Consider the following 13,734-nt stretch of genomic DNA (forward strand, 5'->3'; position numbering starts at 1 on the left):
CAAATTTCTATCTTAAGCCCCTTGCCCCACTCCAAGTGAACTGAGTCAGGGGCAGAAATAGGTAATGCAAAGATGGTTGGGGTTAAGGGAAGTGGAAACCATACATGTGGACAAAAGGAAGACTTGGTAAAATATGAATATGCAAAGGCCTTTCTAATCTTCCAGGTCACAATCATGTTTAAGTCCCAAGGAACCAGTTCTGGGAACCTGTCAAGGCCAGAGAAAAACCTGAAAGCTAAAAAGTAATTCACCCCTTCAGTTGCTCTGAAGATAGAAGCGAAAAGTAGATGCAGTTATACAACAAGCACCTAAGCAACAGAACACCCTGACGGGAAAGGGAGCCTCCAGAACGTGCTAAACACAACACCTGCTCAGGCCAGGACTGTGACTCTCTGAGGGGCAGGGCGTCTTTACGTGGGGATGAAAATGACCGTGGAGGGGTTGGCGTGAAGGCTGCAGGCTCCTCCCCACGGTGGACCCAACCTGGCAAGTAGCAGAACCCCAGTGGCTGCTTACACAACGTCCAGGTGATGAGCAGACAGAGCTGCGACAGATGCAGGCTCCCTTCGCTGCCACCAGCATGGAAGGCCACCAGATAGCCAGTGGCTAAAAAAATCAGAGCCAAAGCCCTGTTTTTACCCAGAGGCAAGCTTGGGAAACTGGTGTGGGGAGGGGGGCAGGCGATCCTAGTTCTCCATGGGGATAGTCCCTGGATTTCTTTTCAATTTGCTCAGCTCTCTCCTGAATCCCATCGGTGTGGCTCTGATGTCACAAACTGGGAGCCTGGAGGCAGAGCTGACTCAGTCACAGATAGATATGGTTTGGATAATGTTTAGACAGTTTATTTATTTATTTATTTATTTATTTTTTATCAAATTCATCTTTTTTTTTTTTTTAATATATTTTATTGATTTTTTACAGAGAGGAAGGGAGAGAGATAGAGAGCCAGAAACATCGATGAGAGAGAAACATCGACCAGCTGCCTCCTGCACATCCCCCACTGGGGATGTGCCCGCAACCCAGGCACATGCCCTTGACCGGAATCGAACCTGGGACCCTTCAGTCCGCAAGCCGACGCTCTATCCACTGAGCCAAACCGGTTTCGGCTGTTTAGACAGTTTAAAAAATGTTGTCAACATTTATGAAGTGTCATATTTCAAAAACATGGAATTAGGATTTCTCTTTAAAAACCAGGATATCTATTAACACGGGTCCCTTATGTCAGCCTAGCAATGACTGACACCTAAAACAGGAGTGTGTCCTCCAGTTTGCCACAGTCCCCACCACTCTCTATTGATCTGATAAGACCAAGTGGCAGTTACTATTTACCATGGACATATGTTGGGTTTTTAAAATTATACTTAATCCTCATTTTCATTACCTGTCTTGACCGTGGAGGTATTTGAATTTGCAACTCCTGATATGCAAGAAATCTCAAACCATTGTCTGTAACCCCCACATTACTACTGAGCTCCCAACAATTTTTTTCCCAATTGAGAACTGGACATTTGTAAAATATTTTTTCTGGTATTTTAATCTCAACATACAACACATCAAGATACTTTTCTCCCTTCTTCCCCATGTGTGATTTCTTTCTTTCTCGCAATAGCATTCCCATTCTTTTTCTAGTCTCCAGGCTCACGCCCTGGCAGACATCTTTAACCCCCCACCCCCACCCCCACCCCCACCCCGACAATCAGTTGCCAAGGCCTAGAGAGTCCATATTTGCAGTATCTTTCCTGTTTTTGCCTCTTGCCATGCGCATTGCCTTCCTGGCTCCGGCCCTTCTGGCCCCTCTAGAATATTGCCGTAGGTACCGGTTGGTATTCTGCCTTCCAGTCTCTCTTCACTTCAATCCATGCTGAAGACTGGTTGCCAGAGTAATTTTTCCTTAAATAATAGTCTAATTGTGTTACTTTGACATGTAAAAACCCCCAGTGGCTTCCCATTGCCTACACTCAGCATTAATTAAAATCTCTCACCCAGCATTCAAGTCCCTAGCCCAGTGATGGCGAACCTATGACACGTGTCAGAGGTGACACGCGAACTCATTTTTTTGGTTGATTTTTCTTTGTTAAATGGCATTTAAATATATAAAATAAATATCAAAAATATAAGTCTTTATTTTACTATGGTTGCAAATATCAAAAAATTTCTATATGTGACACGGCACCAGAGTTAAGTTAGGGTTTTTCAAAATGCTGACACACCGAGCTCAAAAGGTTCGCCATCACTGCCCTAGCCTATCCCATAAGACTGCTCAGGACAGGCATTCAAATCACCTGGGGAGTTTGGTAAAAATTCAGATTAAGGAGCCTTCCCCCTCCCCGCCCCACTCCCCAGAGACTCTGATTCAGTGAGGTGGGGTCCGGGGCACCTGTATTTGTAATGAGAACCAAGCCATTCTGATGCGAGGACCTGGGGACCCCACTCAGCACACCCTGTCTTAGAGCTCCAAGCCCACAGTTGCCAGGCACATCTGCGCGGACACCAGAAGCTGTCCCATCCCCATTGTATCCCCCACAATACTCCCCACCCCCACCCAGCCTCTCCTGCCAGCAGCAGCACCTGATTCACAACTGCTGGCTGAACTGAATGGTGGGGAGCAGGCCCACAGAAAGGGTGGGATAAGCAAGGCCTTGACCCCTAGCCAGATCTCTGAAGGCAGCCCCTGCCCTCTCAGAGAGCCCTTCAATAACCGGAAGAGCACATGGCAGTCCCTCTGAACACAAGCCCTCTGTGACCTTAAGACATGGTCGTTTAGACATACTTGTTCTTGTGAACTGACCTGGATTCTAATCCCGAACCTGCCACCTATTATCTTATGACGCAGCAAATCATTAATCGCCCTTATTCTTATCTTTAAGATGGACAATATGTTCTTTACAGTTCCTGAGTAGATGAGTAATAACACACAGACAGCGCCTAGCACAAGGCCTAAATATAATAGATGCTCAATTAACCATAACTCTTATCATTGTCAACTGTCAGAGGTGACATTTTCAGAAACCATCTACACAGAGTTTCTAATTTTCCAGATGAAGAAAAGGAGGCCGTGAGATGGGAACTGATGCCCAAAGTCCCTCAGCTACTTAGTGGCAGGCTGAGGACCAGAAGGTAATCTCGCCCCCAGTCTCGTGCTCTTCCCATGATGCCAGACTCCTGTCTCGTGACACTCCCTTCATTCATTCACTTGCTCAGGAAACATTTATCCAGTTCCCCTGGGTGCCTGGCTCTAGAGATACAGTGGGGTTTTAGAGCATCTGCCTGGGGTGGGTATGGAGGACGAGAGCAGAAAGGTCACTTGGCAAAAGGCGTTAGACACTGAGTGTCCAGGGGGCAGTGCGAGCTCCTTGGCTCACACAGCTGTGGGTGTTTCCTCATTGGGGTGGGGGTGGGGCGAAGGGGGTTGGCAGGAGTTAGGGGTGGAGAGGCACGCTGTGAGCCTTGCAGAGGCAAGATCTTGGGTCAACGAGAAGGCGTGACCAGGAAGGTCAAAGATGATGGTACATGGCACAAAATGAACTTCAGAGAAGGCATTGGGGAGTGATGGTTGGAATAGGCCATGCAGAGCAGGGAAGACTCTGCCCTCCACGTGAACCTGAGGGATGTGGGGATGACTGAGCAGCAAGCTCTCCCTGAGGGACCCCCAGGGAACAGGCTGTTTCAGTAAGTGAGGAGGCGGAGAAGTGCTGGGAGGAGTGAGGGAGCAGGGGGCTTTGCTGGATCGAAAGGAGGCTGAGGACAGGGTTTGGAAGGGAAGGTGGCAGGAGTCAGATGAGCGGAGCAGGTACACAGCAGTGCGGGGATAAGAGCATTTGCCCTTCAGACAGTGACCAGTGTCAGGGGAAGGAGGCGGGATTGAGTTCTGGCTGGGCTTTGGGGACAACTGAACGCAGGGCCCCAGGAGAGAGGCTCAGCCACAGAGACAGGACACTCAGAGTATTGGGGGCCTGGGGGCAGGATGCTGCCACTTTTGCTCTCAGGGACCAGCCAGGAGACCGCAGGGTGACCTCTGTGGCTTGAACTATCGAGGCCCCCGGGTTCCTGGACCCATACAGACTAACTCTCCTTCCACCAGGAGCAGAACTGGAAAGTGTCACTAGCTCATTAGGTTTGTCCCTGAGGCTGACTGTCTACCAGGCCCCAGCCAGGGAGGGAATCTGCCCCCCAAAGGACAGCTATTCTCTGAGGGTTGCTTCTCGGCTTCCGTGCCCTGCTGACCCACTAGTGTCCACAGACAGAGGAACATCTGGTTTCCCTCCCCTCCTTTGCCAGCCTGGCCCTGTGCTAAGGGCAGAGCAAAGGTTGGCAGAGGACTGAGGCAGAGAGAGAGAGAGAGAGAGAGAGAGAGAGAGAGAGAGAGGAGATGAGGTAGGAAATGGGGGAGGGGAGAGATGTAGACAGATGGCCAGACCAGTATTTGGCTACAAAGGTCCCCAGTGGTGTGTTGTGTGACTCCCTCGGTGTATCTCAGGATGGAAACTATCTGTTAAGGTCTATTACTGGGAGGCCTCCCAGCAATGTGACCTCCCACACCTGCACTCCCCAGGCCTCTCCAAGTGGTCCCAGGAGGTGTGACTGAAAGTGCCAGAAACTCAACAGGGGACACATGGCCTTGGGCAGTAGCAGATCTGAAGCTGGATTTATTGCCTCTTTCCCAAATTTAGAGGACAGACATGTTGTAAACCCTCCTCATCCTCACTCCCCGGGGCACAGGCTAAACCCCTTCATCTCCAGACAGAAAACAAGAGGAGAGGCCCTGAGACTGTGGGAGTTTCCCCAGATGTTGTTTCCGCAGAGCCATAATGGGGCTGGGCCTCCTGGGCAGAGTGTCTGGGGCTGGTATCACAGCTGTGACAGCCAGAGACGACCCTGGTGTGGGGGCCAAGGTGTGGAGAAAGACAAACTCAAGGAAGAGGGAAGAACCTGAGGAAGAGGTCTTGGCATTTCCCACCGCCTCCGGCCTCCTGGCTCTGGGCTCAAGGTATTGTTCAACTGCCAGGAAGGCCAAGCCTCTGATCCATACGGTTGAGAGGAAGGAGCCTGGTGGCCAGACTGGGAGTCAGCCACCTCCTTGAGTCTCAGTTTGCTTGTCTGTAACCGGAGAGTGGTCCACCCTGTCTCTTCCTTAATCTGCGATCTATGGTCCACAGGGATGACTTCGCTCATATTATTTGCTCTGTGTAGAGTTCGGAGAGTGCACTTCTTTGCCCATTCAAAAGCCTACTCATCCTTCAAGACCTGCTTCTGTGTTGCCTCCTGGGTGAAGCCTTCCTGCATCCGACCTCCCCCACGCCCCAAATCCCCATGGCAATTAGTCACTTTCTCCTTCGTTTGTAACTATAAGCGCGGATCCTGCCATTAACGTTCACTGTGTAGACCTGTGAGATTGGGACTCCTCGAAGGCAGAGACCAGGCGACAGATTTGTAATTCACTGCCTCACACATCCCTTGGCCCTGAGCACACAGTAGGTGTTCAGCGACCCTTTACTGAATTTGGTTAAATCCATTATCTCCATGATAGAATGATGGACATGTAAGAAAAGACACTGACAGGGCTGGGGTGAGGAAAGGTTGGGGAAGGGTGGCAAAGATTCTAGACCAGGGGTGGGCAAACTTTTTGACTCGAGGGCCACAATGGGTTCTTAAACTGGACCGGAGGGCCGGAACAAAAGCATGGATGGAGTGTTTGTGTGAACTAATATAAATTCAAAGTAAACATCATTACATAAAAGGGTACGGTCTTTTTTTTTTTTAGTTTTATTCATTTCAAACGGGCCGGATCCGGCCAGCGGGCCATAGTTTGCCCACGGTTGTTCTAGATCTTACTGTCTCCAACCTTCCCATTAAGAATAAGGTTGGTGGGGAGGAGTCTTTCTGTAGATGAAGGATGGATGCTCTGAGCTGCTTTTACTAGTAAAAGCCTTGTTCTGAGGATGACTGACCCAGATGACTCATAAGCTTTTGAACTAGTTTGTAATTTACTTGTTCTAGTGTGAAGGTTAGAGCACATGCGTTAAAGCCATACTGCCCAGGTTCCAATACTAGCTGTGTTATCTCAAGCAAGTTATTAAACACTCTGTACTTAGTGTTTTTCTTCGGAACATCAATGATGAGAGAGAATCATTGAACAGCTGCCTCCTGCACGCCCCACACTGAGGACCCAGCCCCACAACCTGGGCATGTGTCCTGACTGGGAATGGAACAGTGACCTCCTGGTTCATAGGTCAATGCTCAACCACTGAGCCACACCAGCCGGGCTGTATTTTGTTTCTTTATCTATAAGATGAGGCTAATAGTAGTTCTCACCCCCATAGAGTTGTTGGTAAATGAGTTTACAGTACTTAGATTAGCACCCAGCACATTAATAGTGGTCAGTACTTGCTAACTATTATTACTTATCTACTCTGCTTCCTTCCAAGAGGAATTTGAGACAGCTTAAAATTTTAAACCACATAGAAAAGAGGATAATTATATTTTATTGAAGATCAGAAACCAATGAGTAGTATGAGGGAGAGAGACAAAAGTAGGTATTTGGTAATATGTTTGGATTAGTTACTTCATTGACACCTAAATTTATCTCTGGGCTTCCAGGAAGACCAGGCAAAAAAGGAATACAAGCATTGCATAATTTTCATTGTGAAATGTAAGCAAGTATTCAAATTAGCCTGTCAAAATAACACCCCCCAACACACACACACACACACTGAACTCAAGAAGAAATTTAGGTTGTGAAATGCTATGTTGACTCATTGGAGCCAGTGATCTAAAGTTATTCTCAGTTGGCATTTAGGATCATCAGTTAGAGGTCATAATGTCACTGGGAGCAATCAGGGTCAGGATGGTAGCTGAGAAAATAACCATCAACATCCTTTCCATGTTTCTTTTTTAAAAAAATCCTCACTCAAGGATGTTTTTATTGATTTGAGAGAGAGAGGAAGGGAGGGAGGGAGGGAAGAGGGAGGGAGGGAGAGAGACATCGATCAGTTGCCTCCCGTATGCACCCCAACCAGGATCAACCCAGGCATGTGCCCTGACCAGGAATTAAAGCCAAAACCTGTTGATGCATGGGACGATGCTCCAACCAACTGAGCCACCCGGCCAGGGCCATGTTTCTTTCTGTGCTCAGCTCAGGGCTTCCTTCCCTCTTCCTTGGCTCAGGAAACTCCCTTGAGGTCAGTCCTGCCTCATCAGGCGATGGGTCAGGTGGCCCAGGTGTTTTCAGCTGCCTCCTTCCTGCATTAGAGTCTGTCAAAAGCTCCTGAGGTGAGTGGAGAGATGAATGTTATGAGATGGGGTTAAGGGTTTGGGGAAGGTGGAGACCCCAAATTTGATCAGAATGATGATCATAGTGGCAATGTGGGAGCTCCTAGAAAGATACTCCCTGCTCCTTCTGAATTCAAAGAAGAGTTTGAGTAAATATTCTTATGTACAAAACCGCTGTATAAATCCAGGGGGACCAACACCCCCTCCAGCCTGGCCTGGCTTAGGAGGAGGGATTGTGCCTAAGGATTTACACACAGGAGCTTAGGACCCATCTCAGAGGGTGGGTGAAGGCTAGAAAGAGCTGAATTACTCTGCAAGAGAAAAGAGAAGGAATGTGCATTTTAGCTATTGGGGAGAGCAGCAAAATGAGGGGAAGCGGTAGAAGAGAGAGCGAAGAGCTTGAGTAACGTTAAAGTGGTATGGGACCGGCGCTGGAGCCAGTGTTACAGAGGAAACAGAGGGATTTTTTTAAATGTTTTTATTGATTTTAGGAAGAGAGGAAGGAAAAGGGAGAGAGAGATAGCAATACCAATGAGAGAGAAGTATTGATCTGCTGTCTCCTGCATGACCCCCCTCACCACACCGGGGATTCCGGGCATGTACCCTGACCTTCACTCATCCTCTGAGCCACACCGGCCGGGCCAGAGGGGATTTTTAAGAACAGAAAAGTCCATTTGGAAGCCATGTGCATTTTGCAGTATTAACCTCTTCATAGACACAAGCCATTGGTAAGCCTTTGATGCATGTAAAGGCTGTATGGAGTTCACTGTATGGAGTCAGGAAAAGGGCTGAGATCCAGAGCTCACAACAGCGGGAGCACTCGTGGATCAGCGGGAGCACTCGTTCTCAGCCTGGACTGGGTTTGGGGGTCGGATTAGAGGGACAGCAGACAGGCACTCGTGGATCAGCAGGAGGATTCATTCCTAAACTGACCAGAGTTGAGACACACAGGAGTTCAAAGCCAGAGGCAATGATGAGAAGGAAGTCCTCCCCTCCCTCCATCCCCACTCCCAGAGGAATCTGAAGTTTTGAGGACTAGCATTCGATCTCCCATAGGTCTTAGATTGAATCTTTTTAAAAAATATATATTTTTATTGATTTCAGAGAGGAAGGGAGAGGGAGAGAGAGATAGAAACATCAATGATGAGAGAGAATCATTGATTGGCTGCCTCCTGTATGGCCCCTACTGGGGATCAAGCCTGCAACCCTAGGCATGTGCCCTTGACCAGAACCGAACCTGGGACTCTTCAGTCCGCAGGCCGATGCTCTGTCCACTGAGCCAAACCGGCTGGGGCTTACACTGAATCTTTGAACCAGTTTTAGCCAGCGCCTCAGGAACAGCTGACCTCAGCTGACTGACCAGCCATTGGGAGTGAGGCCTTAGGTGTCGCCCTCAAGTGCTTTACCTGTAATGAGGACAGCACCTCCAAAGGGAGGGTACCTGCGACCCCCCAGCGGGTCCTCCCTGGCGGAGGGGGGGGGGTTCCATGGGGACCACTGAAGCCCAAGCCGGGGAGCGGGGAGAGTGAGCACTGCCATTTACCTATGGGTCACAAATCAGCCACTTGGCCCCAGGATGTGAACACCATTTGTCCTGCTTGTTTCTGAGATCAAATGGGACTTGGAGCCTACACTCAGGGTGGAGGGTGGGGCTCTTCTGTCTGGTTTGGAGAGAAATGGCCCTGCCCTCAGGAAACTCCGGGAGGAGGAGGGGGAGGAGGAGGAGGAGGAGGAGGAGGAGGAGGAGGAGAGGCAGGCACACAGAGGACAGACATGCAAAGCAGCCAGCACACAAAGAAATGTGAGCAGGTGAGCGTTGGGCAAACTCAGTGGAAATTAATGGAGGGGCTGATGGGGACCCCAGCTGTCAGCGGGAGTCCAGCAGGAGGCAGCTTGTTGGGGCTGGGAGTTCTCAGCCTGGACTGGGTTTGGGGGTCGGATCAGAGGGACAGCAGACAGGCAGGTCCTGTCCGGCTTCTACTGCTGCCTGAGAGGCACACAGATGGCTGCCCGCCGGCTGTGAGCAATTCTGTGTCCTCCGGTTTCACTGGAAGGGTCATCCCAAGCAGGCTCACCACGTGCTCCCGCACCCAGGCCCCACACAGCTGCCCGCAGTGCAGTCCGGGGAACAGGAGGAGGCAAACCCCAGATGACTTTGCTGACAAAGCTCAGAGGGCGTTCCCCGAGCAGCTGGGAAGCCCCGGACAGGCAGGTTCTGGGAGCCTGGCACCCGCCTCCTGTCCTGGGAAGGGGCACCTGGGCGGGCTCCTCCAGGGGGCCGAGTGACCCCCATAATTCTGGCAGCACTTCAGCTCACAAAGCTGTTTTACACCAACAGGTGGGAGGCCCATCTGATCCTCGCCCCCACCCCTGGCAAGTGTCCCCAGTCATTTATGGAGAAGGAAACGAGGCTTGTTGAAGGTCGGGGGGGGGGGGGGGGGCGGGCAGGCCTGGCTGCGCTGTACGCTGCCCCCCACTGGCCTCTGGCCCGGGGCCTTGGGGACCCGGCGCATTCAGGGCCTGAACGCATCTCCTCGAGCCGGTTCGTCATCGTCTTTCCGTCCAGCGCTGACCCTTCACTGAGAAGCCCGAAGGGGAGGGCGCGGCCAGAGGACATCTGAGAAGCTGCCCACGTGGCCTCCAGCCCCAGGGAGACCGGAAGGCCACCCTCTCTCCCCGCACCGGCTCACCTGGGCCCGCGCCGAGCCGGGGCGGGTTGGCAGCCGGGGACCTGGCAGGGCAGCCCGGCCGCCCCGCCCCGCGAGGCTGCGCCCAAATAAGGGCAGCGCTTCCCGTGACGTCCCGAGGGCCACGTCAGCGGCGGGCGGGGTGCGGGGGCCTCCGCGTAAACAAGTGACCTCGGCCGGGAGGGGAGGGGAGAAGAGAGGAGAGGAGGGGGTGGAGGAGACAGGAGGGAAGAGGAGAGGAGACCGGGAGGGAGGGTTGGGATGGGGGAGGAGGGAGGAGGGGCCCGCGTTGTCACCCCCACCCCCACCCCCACCCCCCACCCCCGCAGCACCCGGCCCACCCGGAGCCTCTGTTTTCCCGCTGACCATGGCCCGTGCGAGCCCCTCCGCCCGGCCTGGACGCGGCCCGGCTGCCTTGGGCGGCCCTGCGTGCGGACACCCCACCCGAGCGCTGGCGGTCTGTGGCTCTAGGTGTGGAGGGTGGTGTTTCACCTCCCAGCCGTGATCGGTGTGGACGCTGGAGGCTGACAGGTTACTTGGCGGTGGGTGTTCAAAGGCACCCACATCGCCCCGTCTTTTTCTCTTAAACAAACACACCAGGAGACCCGCTTGGCCCTGTGGCTCCAGAGACCCCCAGAGTCTCCCCGCAGGACTGGCTCCCCTTCCTACCGAGCGCCCCCCACCGCCGCCCCAGCCAAGCGAGAGAGAAGGAGACCTGGGTCCGCTGTCAGGGGCCTGGAGCAGACAAGAAGCCCAAGGGGTTTCTTCCTGCGGCCTTGGTGGAGGTAGTGGGGCGCTGGGCGACGGGAGTGGGGGGAATTGGGGGGGGTGAGTCCAGCTTCGCCCTGGTGCTCGCCTGTCCCCTGACATTGTGAGTGAGCCCCTGGGGAGGGAGCCCCGAGGAGCACCAGGCCTCCAAGATTCAGGGAGAGGGGTGCGCTGCCGAGGGCGTGAGAGAAATGCACTAGGACACAGATGGGAAGAGTCAGAAACGCAACCAGAGGCCCAGGCCTGTGCTGTGTTGGGGAACTGGGCTGCCCTGTCTGGGGGAGGAGCTCAGACTCAGGGAAAGTCCCCGGGGGCTCCCAAACTGCCCCTCACACCCACGGTGCTCACCCATCCTGCCTCCCTCCCCTATCTGACCCACTTCCTCTCTCTACTTCCCCTGGTAGATAACTGGGTGAAAACCTCACCCACCCCCAGCTCTAGGCACCGTGAGAGAGTGGGGGTCCAGGGCTTGGGAAGGGGTGGGGCGCTCCTTGGGAGGGGTCTGCCCAGGGTGTGGCCGGTTGCCTTGGCGATGGGCACCCTCCTCAGGCCCAGGCTCAGGGCAGTTGGTCAGAATGGGTGTAAGCCTGGGAATTTCAGAGGCTGCAGAACACAGGCCTCCTCCTGGGAGCCAGCGCCCTGGGGCTGGACGGTGCCCGGGGTATTGAATGAAAAGCAGAGGGCAGCATAGCGGGGCCACCTGGCGGGGCTCTTCCAGTGGCTGAGTGGGGGCGTCTTAGCTCTGCCTTTGCTGTGAGGGCTCAGGCAAGCTCCCAGCCTCCCTGGATCTCCATCTCCTCGCCTGAAAATTGAACTGTAAGTTGAGTAGTAGCAGTGATCAGAGAAGTGCTCTCCAGGACCCACGGGGGAAGTTCGCCAGAGCCATCAGGTTTGCCTTTGGGGGCTCCCTAGCCCCCAGCTTCTCCCTCTGGGGTACCTCAGCCACCTCCTTGGCCATCCCCATCCCTGCCTTGAGGAAAGAGCAGCCAGCATGGGAATGTACATAGGTGTGTACACCCCAGCTGCCCCCCATGGAATTGGGGAAAACTCTCTGCTGGCCTTCTTATTGTGGGAATGGAGGGGAAAAAAACTGTGTGAAAGACTTTGAAAACTGCCCCCGCTACCAGTTCATCGCTTGGGGAATTCTTCCTTCCTAGCCTCCCCTCCTTTTACTTTTTCTCCTCATCCAGTTCTCTCCGCTGTGAGTTTTCACAGCCTCCGGGATTTTTGTCCACAGCTCGTTTACCTGGAGGACAACTCAGGGCAGGAAATGTCAAGTTCCTTGTGTGACCATAGTGCCAGGCCCAGGGCAGGGCACATAATAGGGCTCAGGGAAAGGTAGTTCCCAGCTGTTTATCAGCAGATCCTAGTGATAGGCCAGAAGGAGGCGGCTCCACAGAATTCGGGAAAGCAGGCAGGAGGAAGGAAGGAAGGAAGGAGGGGAGCCTGTCCCAGCCCTGTTCAGGTTCAGGATTCCTGCTGCTTTCACCACACAAGACCAAGATGACCCCACCTCCCCAGGGCAACACTGTGCCGACTGGCTTCAGGGCTGAAAGAAACCTCTAGCCCCTGCCACTCCACCGAAGGAAGTCCTTCTGCAATAGGTTCCACTTCCTCACAGCCAGCACTAACTCCACCCCCACCCGCCCCCGCCCCCTCTCCCCCACCCTCTCCACAGGCAACCCAGTTTCCTCTTCTGCTGGCTCATGGAAACAAAGAACAAGCTGTCCTGCCGTTGGTTGGTTTAAAAACGAGAGACAGGCTTATTTCATCCTTACCACCTGCTCCTGGGCACAGGGGCAGCCCGAGGCCTGCCCTTCTCCCTGGGACTCGTTGCTAACCACTGAGCACACCTGTCCTCCGTGGGAGATCTGCACCGACTCGGCCCCTGAGTGCCCCTGGGTGCTCTTGCTACTCCGGCCACCAGCTCCCATCCAGTGGCCCCCGCACGCCCACTGTGTACCACCAGGACTGAGTCAGCAGTGGGCCTTGCACAGGCTGGGAGGGAGCTGGGTCTGTGACCGCGAGGTTTTCCCTTGCTGAGGCTAACCCTTGAGGAGAGAGTGTCCAGGCTTCCTCGGGCAGACTGCCCCCGGAGGGAAAGGGTGTGTGTGAGCCACAAGCCCTGAGTTCAGGGCCACAAGCCTCTCTGAGCCCCAGGTTCCTCACCTGAGAGGCGGGGGAGGCGAAGCCTGCTGGCAGAGTGGCATCAGGACCAACTGCACTGGCAGTAATGCCACCACACCTGTTACTTCCGCCTGCCAGCCGCCCTCCCCTCTCCCCCCCGCCCCACCCAGGCCACCAGCTGCCATCTCCTCAACGGCCCTGCCTTTCTTTTTTTTTTTTTTTAAATCTTTATTGTTCAGATTATTACATTTGTTCCTCTTTTTTCCCCCCATAACTCCCCTCCTTCCAGCTCCCACCCCACCCTCCACCCTCACTCCCCACCCACTGAGTTCATCCATAGGTGCATGATTTTTGTCCAGTCACTTCCCGCATCTCCCACACCCCTTTTCCCCCAAGAATAGTCAGTCCATTCCCTTTCTATGTCCCTGATTCATTATAGTCACCAGTTCATTCTGTACATCAGGTTATTTATTCACTTGATTCTTAGATTCATTTGTTGATAGATGCATATTTGTTGTTCATAATTTGTATCTTTACCTTTTTCTTCTTCTTCCTCTTCTTAAAGGATACCTTTCAGCATTTCATATAATACTGGTTTGGTGGTGATGAACTCCTTTAGTTTTTCCTTATCTGTGAAGCTCTTTATCTGACCTTCAATTCTGAATGATAGCTTTGCTGGATAAAGTAATCTTGGTTGTAGGTTCTTGGTATTCAGCACTTTGAATATTTCTTGCCATTCCCTTGTGGCCTGCAAAGTTTCTGTTGAGAAATCAGCTGACAGTCGTATGGGTATTCCCTTGTAGGTAATTGAGCCTCTTTCTCTTGCTGCTTTTAAGATTTTCTCTTTGTCTTTTGCTCTTGGCATTTTAATGATGATGTGTCT

The sequence above is a fragment of the Myotis yumanensis genome, unplaced genomic scaffold (assembly GCF_028538775.1).
Source record: "Myotis yumanensis isolate MYYU_CA2020_CCGP unplaced genomic scaffold, mMyoYum1.0.hap1 SCAF_17, whole genome shotgun sequence".
Lineage (NCBI taxonomy): Eukaryota > Metazoa > Chordata > Mammalia > Chiroptera > Vespertilionidae > Myotis > Myotis yumanensis.